At 39.8% G+C, this 11,675-nt stretch overlaps 1 non-coding gene across 1 annotated transcript; it reads right to left on the reverse strand.

Moving 5' to 3' along the window:
• Window positions 1–10,606: 10,606 nt before the first annotated feature.
• LOC118967818 (U6 spliceosomal RNA) lies at window positions 10,607–10,709 on the reverse strand. The gene has a single exon (XR_005055051.1). It is a non-coding gene; the product is annotated as a U6 spliceosomal RNA (small nuclear RNA).
• Window positions 10,710–11,675: the final 966 nt, after the last annotated feature.

Below are 11,675 nucleotides of genomic sequence, written 5' to 3' on the forward strand. Positions count from 1 at the left end.
GGTAGATTTTAAAACTTGTCACTTCCTTTGGTATGTGACTGAGGATCCTTCACTCCAATCATATAAATGGGAGGAGCAAGTAGTGAACCATCCCTTGAAGATCAGGCATCTATACCAAATGGTTAGAGAAAATCTGAACAGATTTGAGAGGGGATGAGCAGCAGAAACTCTTCAAAAAATTGCTGAGTGGATTTAGAGGTGACAGAGCTATTACTGATGGATAGTTACCATGAAGAGTCCTGTGTCCTGAGGGTATATGCTCAAAAAAATGAGAAAATTGGGACTTAAAGGGAAGACAGAGAAACTGAACCATATTAAAGGTAAGATTACATTCGGGGCAGGGTTAGTTATTGTTCTGGTGGGATTATCCATTCTAGGGTGCTGAAGGTAAACTATGGATGACTTTGAACACAAAGAACTCATTGATTCATGTGCTTACCCCAGAGATCTAAAATTTATTTTTGAAAAATAAAGGGCCTCGCCCTGAGAGGGTGAGAGAGAGAGATATCAAAAAAAAAAAAAAAAAAAAGGAAGAAGAAAAGGGACCAATTTAAGAAACAGGTTTAACTATTAAAGGGCGCCTTTTCTTGTTTTTTTGTCTGTTGACTCTGAACTTATCAATGTGAATCAGTGAACATGCATTCCAGTCATAAAAAATGCCAGGCCACAGCTGGTGAAGAAACTTAAAACTCATCTTAATGTCTAAGTGAGATGCTTCTGCCAGGACTCAGCAGTAATTGTAGAGGAATAAGTATGGACTTCAATTTCTTTGAAAAATTAGCTAATAAGGAGAAGATAATTTGATTTTATGCTTTAACTCTTTGGAGTTCACTTGCAAAGAAATCTAATTTTTGGATTTTAGTTTCTTCCAGGGTACTTCAAAAGGGATGTGATTTACTGTCAAACTTTGTATTTTCTTTGTTGTCAGCATTTTTATTAGAGCATTTTTATTTACCTTTGTGTTGTCATTTGGTTTTATTGAAGGACTTCTGGAAAATCTATGAAATAGATAAAATAGGAAATGAATAGCATGTGGTGTGATTTGGAGCTAATTTACTCAGCAAATCTGACCTGTTGCTGACATTTCCTGGGTATAAAGTAAGCTAAGCTACCACTTTGTGTTCCCAGGAGGAAGCCCAAATGAGCTAAGGTTGCTATTAGGGAAGGCCCTTAAGAACAGAGGGTAGGATTTTCCACATAGATTTTGGTCTTCCTCCCCAAGGGGATTACCGTGTCTGGCTGATTTGTCTCAGAGGAATGAAATAAGTGAATAAAAGCTGTAGCATGCTAAAGGACAGATCTTTTTCCCAGCCACCTGTTTCCCTGTGCCCAGAGAAGGTAGTCTCCAATCACCTTTCTTAGTAATAAAAGTGATATTTTGGTACAATTTGGTCCCAAACTTAAATACAGGGGAAAGGGATGTTATTGACATTACCCTCAGCAATATTATATGTTACTCCATAGATGGATGAATATAACTAAAAAATTTGTAATAATGTACTAAATCATACATCAGTAATAGGAACATATAAATTAGAATGGTGAATGAAGACCTGGGGAAGGTGGGGAACAGAATATAAGATCCTACATAATGATGATTGTATTAATAGTTAATATTTTCTAAGTGTTTATTCTGCCCAATTCATTTTGGTAATTATAAGTCCCATTTTTCAGCTGAGGAAACTGAAGCACAGTAAGTGTAAATGGTGATAGTCAATGAAAGTGAAGCCTGAATTAGTAATCAAGTGGCCTCTATTGGTTAATTTAGGTGTCCACTTGACTGGGCTAAGATGCCCAGAGAATTTGTAAAATATAATTTCTGGGTGTGTCTCTGGAAGAGATTAGCATTTGAATCAGTTGACTGAGTAAAAAAGGTCGCCTTCCCCAATGCAGGTGCACATCATTCAATACATTGGGCCTTAAATAAAATGAAAAGTTGGAGGAAGGGTGAATTCACTTTCTCTGCTTGAGCTGGGACATCCACCTTCTCCTGCACTCAGACATCAGTGTTCTCATGTTCTGGGGCTTTTGGAACTAGACCTGGATTTGCACCATCAGCCCCAAGATTCTCAGGCCTTTGAATGTGGACTGCCTTACATCACCAGCTTTCCTATTCTCCCACTTGCAGACAATAGATCATGGGACTGTTCAGCCTTCATAACTACATGAGCCAATTCCTACAATAAGTCTTCTATAATAAATTCCTAAATAAGTATCTATCAGCAATCCTATTGATTTTGTGTCTCTGGAGAGCCTTGATTAATACATGGCCTAAACTCAGAATGGGTACTCTTAACTTATAATACACTAGAATTTTATGAAAACAAATCTGGCTTTGAACTTCCCAGAAAATAAAACTTTTGTTATCAGTGCTAACTGTTCTTTTCCCTTTCTTCTTTTTATATTAGGACATAGCACCAGAAGAAAAGTTAACAATTTAATGATCTCTTAGGACATCCTGTGAAAGTTAACTCCAAAAAGCTTCCCCATTTTACCTGCCAATAACAGTATATGAAGTGTGTAATTTTAACACACCTTGTCAAAATAGGTTGTTATCACTTTTTACATTTTATTATTGTCAGAATATGCAATGTCATCCACAGTAACAAGAAATCCCAAAACATCAGTGACTTACAACAGCTTAGGTTTATATCTTGCTGAAACCACATATCTTTTTGCAGTCTGGATGGGCACTTAGCTATTCATTGTCTCTCTGGAATCTCACTTTGGAGAGCTCTGAAGGGTTGCATCAACACAATGTTTTGGTTCAGACATGAAAAATACACTTAGGTTCACAATTCCATTAGCCATAACCTGTCACATACTTTCACCCAATCATAAATTGTCCAGGAAATGCAAATTTACCATGGACCAATAAGGAAGAGAGCTTGAAAACACTTCATGATCAGCACTTAGGATTGTTACACATTTTCACCAATTTCATAGCTAAAAAATGACAATTTGCCTTATTTTGCATTTATATTACAAGAGGTTGAGAAATTTCTCCTTTGTGAATTGCTTATTCATGCTCTTTTTTTTTTACATATTAAACTGGGTATGTTGGAGGAATCCAGTAAAAAAGCTGGTTGAGGAAGTTTAATTGTTCTCTAGTTATCAGCAAGGATTGCTTATTGCCCTTCCTTTCCCAAGAAGTTCCATAGAGGGAAATACTCTGGAGGTTAGTGATCACTTGATATGCAACACACTATGAACAACATATCTTAGAATTGTTTCAGTAGGGGCACTGACTATTAATAATGTTTGGTAACCTATGATTGATTCATATTTATGACAATATAACATGAGTCAGTCTACCTAACATACTCTGCCAAAGGTATCTATTTTTCCAAGGTATATTTGTTAGACCTCTTTCAGTGAGAAGTGACAGAATTATAATACAAACTAGTTTAATAAAACAAAAATATATGGCCTCAAGTAAAAATTATTCTAGAAAAAGTTACCTAGAGGTTCCCTAGGTTTAGGCATGGCTGGATATGTGTAGTCAAATATCACTAGAATTCTCTCCTTTCCATTTTTTATGTCTTTTTCTCATGGCAATCCTTGACAGGTTTTCCTCACATGGCTGCAAAGAGCTTTGCAGCTTATAGATAAGCTATTGAACCTATGTCATCCTTAGAACTAGGAATCTCAGAGAAGAGAATATGACCTTCCCTTTTCTACATTCTTATCAATCCTCAAAAAGGCAATTCTTAAGCTTACTTGAAAAATATCCCCAAACTGGACCATCCTCTTTATCTAGAGGCAGAGGGTATGTATACTGATTGGCTAGTTTTGCTTATATCCTGTGGTAGGCCAACTTATGTTCCCCCTAAATTCATATATTGAAGTTCTAACCTTTAGTAGCTCAGAATGTGGCTGTATTTCTTGAGATAGATTCTTTCAGAAGGCAATTAAATTAAATTGAGGTCATTATGTAGGCACTAACCTGATATAACTGAGATTCTCATAACAAAATGAAATTCAGACACAGGGATGTACAGAGGGGAAGACTATACAGGACACAGGGAGGAGATAGCCATATGCAAACCAAGGATTGACGCCCCAAGGAAAACCACGCCTACTGACACTTTGATCTCTGATTTCTATCCTTTAGAACTGTGAGAAAATACATTTTTATTGTTTAAGCCACCGTCTTTGGTACTTTGTCAGAGTGGGCCTACCAAGGGATAGGTGTGGCCCTTTGATTACCCACCCAAGTACAAACTCCCAGATGGGAGACAGGCAGTTCTCAGGAGGAAACCAGAGGTCCTAAGACTTGAGGAAGGAGGGAGTGATTCTGGGGATGACACCATAGTTGTTCCGTCAGAGACTGCAAATGTCAGACTGCAAGCTAGTAAACTGGTAATGCATTTTTCCCCCTCCTAAGCAGTGTCAACAAATAAATAGACTACCATTTAATATCGTATCATATCACACACACACACACACACACACAAAATTGAACTTTTCTCAATGAATCATGGGGCTTGGCATTTTCATGCCCTGAGGTGGGGGAGACAGATTTGAGCCTTGTCTTCTGCCTCCTTTCTTGGTCTACAGACAATACAACTTTCTCTGCTCAAGACAGGTGCCTTGGTAATTGAGTTTTCCTTGCTTACCAATATCAAAGAGAACTGAAGAGTAGTTGCTCTTTTTGCTCATGAATCCAACTTTTCACTCAGGATATGCTTGTGCATATGTTCCCTGTTTATCTGAGACACCTCCCTTGTCTCTGGAGACCCTTGATGAAGTTGACAGTTAAGGACAGAGATAGGTGAGGTTAATACAAGGAAGGAGAAGGAAAGGGGCAATTGTGGAAGTGGGGATTAATCCATGGACTCTTAAAAGGCAAAACTCATTTCCTGCCCTGTTACTACATTCATAAAATTCATTACCTCTTTCAGTGCTATCTTTTCCAAGGCAAAGAAGTCATGAGTTGTCTCTTTAGTATCCTTGGAGTGAGACTGGTGCCAGCTGGTCAAGTCCACTGACTCACACCTGAACCTGTGCAGAACAGATTTCAGATGACCCAAAGTTACCTTTTCTTTATTACTGCTACTAAAATCTCTGCCTGTGGGCGGGGCTTAGTCGCCATTTTTGAACATACAGTTTATATAGTAACATGTTAACATGCTATGCAGGTGTGGGAGAAAAGTCCTGCCCAGCTCTGCTAAATATGCATAAGCCTCCTGTGTAAATTACGTATTCCATCTGAGGTAGGGGAGACAGATTTGAGCCTTGTCTTCTGTCTCCTTTCTTGATCCCCAGACAATACAACTTCCTCTGCTCAAGACAGGTGCCTTGGTGATTGAGTTTTCACTGCTTTCCAGCAAATGGCCTGACTTAGCTCTGTAACAAATTTGGTGACCACGAAGGAACTTTAGGGCCTTTCTGGACAGCTTTGCCCATGGCTCACAGCACGTGATGTGAACTGGGCTCCGTGGCGGGTCTGAGCAGCGGCCGGCATGTCGCCTCCCTGACGTGCCTCCCGCCACCACCTTGCTGGCCGCATAGCATTGATCTGCAGCCTCTCTACTTTCACTTCTGCGGCAGAGAAACTGGTTCCAGGAAAAGATGTCTCCCTCTGGGTGAGTAATCTCAATTAAAGCGACCAAATCCTATTTCCGTCTCCTGTTCAAGGCTTCTGAGTATAGGTTTTCTGTTTTTGGCCCTTTCGGGTCCTGTTTTTGGTTTTCAGTAAGAGTTCCGGGCATTGTTTGGAAGGATTCATGTGGTGGCAGAAACCCCCAAATTAGAGGAGAAAGGTTCAGGATGCCGCAGGCAGTTACTCCTGTTTTCTGGTCTGCTTCTGGTCTCGTTAATCTGTTGGAATCCTGGAATTGTTTTAAATAGTTGTTAACTATTCTGCTGTGTGGATATGAGCTTGTGTGAGTGTTCATGTTAAGTGTAATGTCTCTTTCTGGAAGCTGCGGAATGTTCAGGTATGAATACATGAAAGAGGAAATTATTTTCCTCTGTGATACAGCTTCGCCACAATACTCTCTAGTTGCAGGGGACAAAGTGGCCTGAGAAAGCATCTTTAAATTATAATATCATATATTATATGGAACGGGAGGAAACTCCCCAGAAACTTGTGTTACAGGAACCAGTGGTGGAGAAAAACGATGACCTCCCTGTGACTTAGTTAAATTCACCTACTGCATCACTTCCCATGTGTGGAGGACGTGAGACTTGTAACTCTGCCCTTGGGGTCAGAAAAGCAGGAAGGAATGGTCTCATCATTTCACACCTACACAGGGAACCTAATTAGGCCAGGGGACAACTCATATTCAAGGAAGGTAATTACCTTTTCAGCAAGTGCATACAGAAGGAATCCATGAGATAGGACAGCCTCAGATGTTGGTCTATTTATATACCCCATTTTCAACTTTGGATTTACGTAATTGAAAGAACAATATACTCTCATATGAGGATAACCCTAAGAAAACGGAACGACTTTTTCTCTTCCCTTTTCACTACTCATAGTGCAGTCTGTGGAGATATACAAACCTTCCTCAACACCTTCCTCACTTCTGAGGAAGTGAGAATGGTTTCGGAAAAAGCAGAGCAGGTGACTCATAGGCTTCATGAAGCCATTCCAAATAACTTGGTGAAGGTAGAAGCAGTTTTAGCTATTCCAATGGCTGATCTAGGACGGAATTCAAGTGACTCTGGAGATAGAAATAAGTTAGATCATTATGAAGATCTCACACTACTGGGATAATAAAAGGGAGTCCCAAGACAGAGAAGCCTTAATAAAGTTCAGGAGGTAAATCAGAAACCTAATGAATCCCGTAGAGTTTCTAGGAAGAATCTTTGAGGCTTACAGACAATATAATGACATGACCCCAGAAGATCCAAACAATGGTAAAATGACTTTCATTACCCAGGGTGCTCTGCATCCAGATAAAACTGCAAATAATGGATGGTATACTAGGAATGCCTGTGTCAGTTTGGACTGAGATTGCTTTTAAGGTTTTTCACAGATGAGATGAGACCCGAGAAAGGAAGGAATAATGGAAGGTGAAACAAGCTTCCCTCCTGGCAGTAGCACTGGTACAGGAGCAGCCAGTGGGCAGATAAGGGAGAACTCAAGGGAGAACTCGACCCAGGATGCCACCAGAACAAGCTGGGCCCTCTAAGCTGTGCTACCACAGCTAGGAAACACTGAGTCCTTGGAAATACCTGAAGAGATCCTGTAGAAGCAGACCTGACTTGACAGACCAGCCTCCATCAGACTTGGATTTGGCTATATTCATGGACAGAAGGAAACAGTTTCATGGACCAGAGCCTACAAAAGACTTGATGTGCTATGGTAACTCACCAAGAAATCTTGGAAGCAGAGGCACTCCTTCACTGTATCTCAGTATAGAAGGCTGAACTGATTGCTCTCACCAGAACCCTGCACCTGGACCAGAAGATTGGGTACTACTGAAGTCCTGGAAGAACAGGGATCCTGAACACCAGCTCCATCCACAATGGGGAGGACTATATGAGGTGCTCTTGGTAGCTTACTTGTCTGTAAAGCTGAAGGGAGTTAAGCCTGGGGTGTACCATGCAAGAGTCAAGTTAGTCACTGTCCAGCTCACCAAACTGCCAAGATTACTCCATTGAGGTAGAATGGAATGGGAGCTACACAAGTGAGTATCATAAAGCATCATCTGAATGTGGGTTGGCGGTGGACCCTGATTGTGACTTTTCCACTTCCTGCTATGAAGTGAACACTTAACTGATCTTAGGTTGCTTTTTGGAAGTCACAAGGAGTACATTAGGATGAACGGCACTCAGATTCTTGCTAGTCTGATAGAATTGTTTGCTCGTTTTACTTTACTTTTATATCTGGTTATGAAACTGTGTTACCTGAAGGATGGAATCATTTTCTTTGTAGAGATAATTAAAATGTAAGGTAAAGAGTTAATAGTTCTTGTATTTTTAGACTCAAATAACTTATTTCTACAAACTAATTGCCAGTGTTGGCAAAATGTGCCTTACTTTGTTTATTGCTCCCTTTTCCTTATCTCCCTGACCCTGACCTGGAAAGAGAATTCCTTGACAAGAATTCCTCAAACTTTAGCAAAGGCAGAACATCTTATGAAATGCTGGATATGTCATCCAAAACCCCTGTCTGTATATGATCATACTGATCCCTTAAATATGTCTGTAACAAACTTCTCTGCTGTTCCTGATTTCACCCTGTGTATGATAGAAATCCTGCTAGTGTAATTTACTGAGTAAGAGTAGCAATACAAGGCCATACATCTCTTCCTCCTTGTTTCTTTTTAATTCCATTGCCCGAGGCTTTGGATTATAACCTCAGGTCATGGACTTCTCAGAACCTGTCAATGCAAATATAATTAATGAACTCTTCAATTTATCATTTCCCTTTGGCACTTCAAACAAATACTGTTGGGGAGATGGCCAATCCTATGGGACTTCTGCCTCTTGGAAATACCTTGCCTGAATTTGTTAATGACCTTCTGTCCGGCATATTATGGACTCATGTCTAATGATTATAGTCCCCATTTCTCCTATAAGCTTTTTATAAGCTTGTTGTAAGGGGTTTTATCTTGGATTTCAGCAAATCAAATAACTCCTTAAAATTGTACAAGCCCCTGAAGCACAAAAACCACCATCCATAGACCCATGGTTTTACCCAGTCCCCAAAGCCTTACCACAAAATGCAGATCTCAGTGTTCATAATTTATCTGGATTCCTACCTCCACCTCCCACCCTGGGATTTTGGAGGTGTTTGTTTTTGGAGGCCACCAAGGAGCTCCTTGGTCCTATACTTGCTAAGATAGTTAGAGGATAGGAGGCACCCACTTATTGGGATATTTGGTCACTCCTCTATCCATCCATCACCATGTGGAAACCAGCAAGCTTTTAGAGCCAATTCTGGCCAGTTCTTTAAACTGTTTTCTGGAGCTAAATGTAGTCTACCTGCTGACCAAGAAGATAGATTCTGGTTTTTTATTTGGGAGAACTCTCCCATCATGGTGGGGAGTAGGTTCCCAGGAACATATGATTAGAAATCTGTTAGTTACCCTAGGTGTACTAGCCAGTGAAACTGCTGTAGCCATTGTAGCCCAACAAAAATCATCAAACTCTTTGGCCTGAGTAGTCTTAGACAACCGGATAGCTTTAGATTATATATTGGAAGAGCAAGGAGGTATGTGTGGTGGCCAACATCTCATGCTGTGTTTATGTCAACACCTCCTCCAAGGGTGGAACCCATCTGCAAAAAAAAATCAGACAACAGGCCAGTTGTCTCATATACAGCAGAGATCTGCTGAAACCCCAGGAGGTGACTGGTTTAGAGGGTTTTCTTGGATTTCACAGGGGATTAGGTTATGTTACAGAAAATGTTAAATTTTGGAACATCATTACTTCTTATTCTTTTGGTACCTAAAATTTAAATGTTTCATTAAATGTACCAAAATGGTTGAAGAGTGAACTAACGTATTAGTTATGCAAGATACAGGTGCCGATCCAGGTAACTAGGGAATATTTCCAACTAAGTGCTAAACAGTTTCACTCCCAAAACCTCTAACTTTGGCCCTGTCCAGCAGGAAGTAGCCAGGACGGTTGATGCCCCAAATCCCTCAAGCTTGAGGAATGACCAAAGAATAGGGAGGACTGAAACCACGGCCTTCTAATTATAAAAGCAAAAGTCCTTTCCTGCCCCTGTTACTCACTGCATTCTTAAAAAATTCATTACCTCCTTCTGTTCTGTCTTTCCTAAGATGAAGTCACGAGTTGATTTTTTCAAGACCCTTGGAGCCAGACCAGTCCAACCGGTCAAACCCACTGACCCTCACCTGAGCCTGTGCAGAACAGATTTCCAATGACCTGAAGTTACCTTTTCTTTATTACCCTACTAAAATCTCCACCTGTGGGTGGAGTTTAGTGCTGTTTTTGAGCATACAGTGTAGGTAGTAGCATGCCGGGGCAGGAGAAAAGTCTTGCCCACCTCTGCTAAATATACATAGCCTCCTGTATAAATTCTGTACTCCATCTGAGGTTGGGGAGACAGATTTAACCCTTGTCTCCTGTGTCCTGCCTCCTTAGGCCACCTATAATTTCACCCTGTAGAAGACCAGTGCCTTGAGGATTGATTTTTCCAGTGGCTCAGTAACAGGGAGAGAAAAGGAGTCATTTAAGAAAACAGAGAAGACTCAGTTAATGAGAACACCAGGAGACAGCATCATTATCACACACATTATTATTAACTAGAGGGGGATGGTCAAACAATGCCACATCCAAAGACACCTGGTAGGCTGAATGAAAACAATCTATTAGTTTTGTCAATTAGAAGATCACTCATGGCATACAATAAGAAAAGTAGTTTCATTCTTGTGACTGGACAGCAATCTGAATGGACAGAAGTGAGGAAGTCCTTTTCTTTTTTAGGTCTATTATCCAATGTACTGAAAAATACATGAGGTTTTATGGGAAGGTTGCTTTTTTATTATATAATAAAAAAATGTTTATTGACCAACAGAAGGATTTAAGTAGGAGATGCTGCACATATAGTCAAGAGTCAGAAATAAATGATGGAGCCCAATTCTAGGCAGCTGAACCTGAACAACAACAAAAAAAACTTAAAAAAAAATTGGAATACTTCATGAATTTTTGTGTGACTTTTGCACAGGGCCCATGGTAATCTTCTCTGTATTGTTCCAATTTTAATATGTGTACTGCTAAAGTTAGGAGAATAAAATTTTAATCACACCTGTATATGTGAATTTTAAGACTCATTAGTGATCACATGAATGTCCCATATGTTCCTGGGGCTCAAAAAGTTTAAAAATAACTTTATTAACTGATCCTACCCATCCACAACTTTATTTCTATTCCTATATTTCTCTCCTGGTGACCCAAGTATCCTAAATGGGAAGTGTGAAATTTGTTTTATATTTCTCTTTTTTACCACCATTCTATTTCTTTGACCTTTCCTGCCACTCTCCATCCAATCAGACACAAAGTCCTATTGATTCGTCTCTTAAGTATGTCTAGAGTCTAGTTTTTTCTTTACCAAGGTCCTCTTTTTTATGATCTCCATTGAACTGAAAACATCTTGACGATGAAGTTTGTACTTCAGGTTTATTCCTTATTTTAACTTCTAGAAGTATATAAAACATTTTGAAAACATTCAGTAAGTTTATGGAGATGAACTAAATGGTCTAGTGCCTGGTTTTCCAGTTTCATGTTCCACTACCCTTGTATCCTGTGCTTTAGTCATACTGTGCAACCTACTCTTCCACCAATACCCCACAATATTCCATGTGTCCTTGTATTTACACAGCTATTAATGCTGCCTGGAATGTTCTTCACAATGCATTGCTAAGTGGACCATGTCTCTGAAAAGTTGGTAGAATTAATGCTCCTGCAAAAATTTCAGTTTATTCCTTTTATTCAAGGTCTATGCTTTTGTGCAGATCTTGCTGTAAAATGCCAAATACATTTCTTTCTGTCACACAACAAAACATTTCTCAACCTTACTTGTTTTATATGGTCATAGGATGTGAATGGAAATAATGTGTATACTGTCAGGCATGGCCCTAAGTTCCTCTCAGTTGTCATTCTGCATGCTGTTTTCTACTTTATGGTGGCCAGTTTAAAGACTCCCTCAAGGAGATATCAGATGCTATGAGTTGAAGATGGTAGGGCTGTTG

The sequence above is a fragment of the Manis javanica genome, chromosome 13, assembly GCF_040802235.1.
Source record: "Manis javanica isolate MJ-LG chromosome 13, MJ_LKY, whole genome shotgun sequence".
In the NCBI taxonomy this organism is placed as follows: domain Eukaryota; kingdom Metazoa; phylum Chordata; class Mammalia; order Pholidota; family Manidae; genus Manis; species Manis javanica.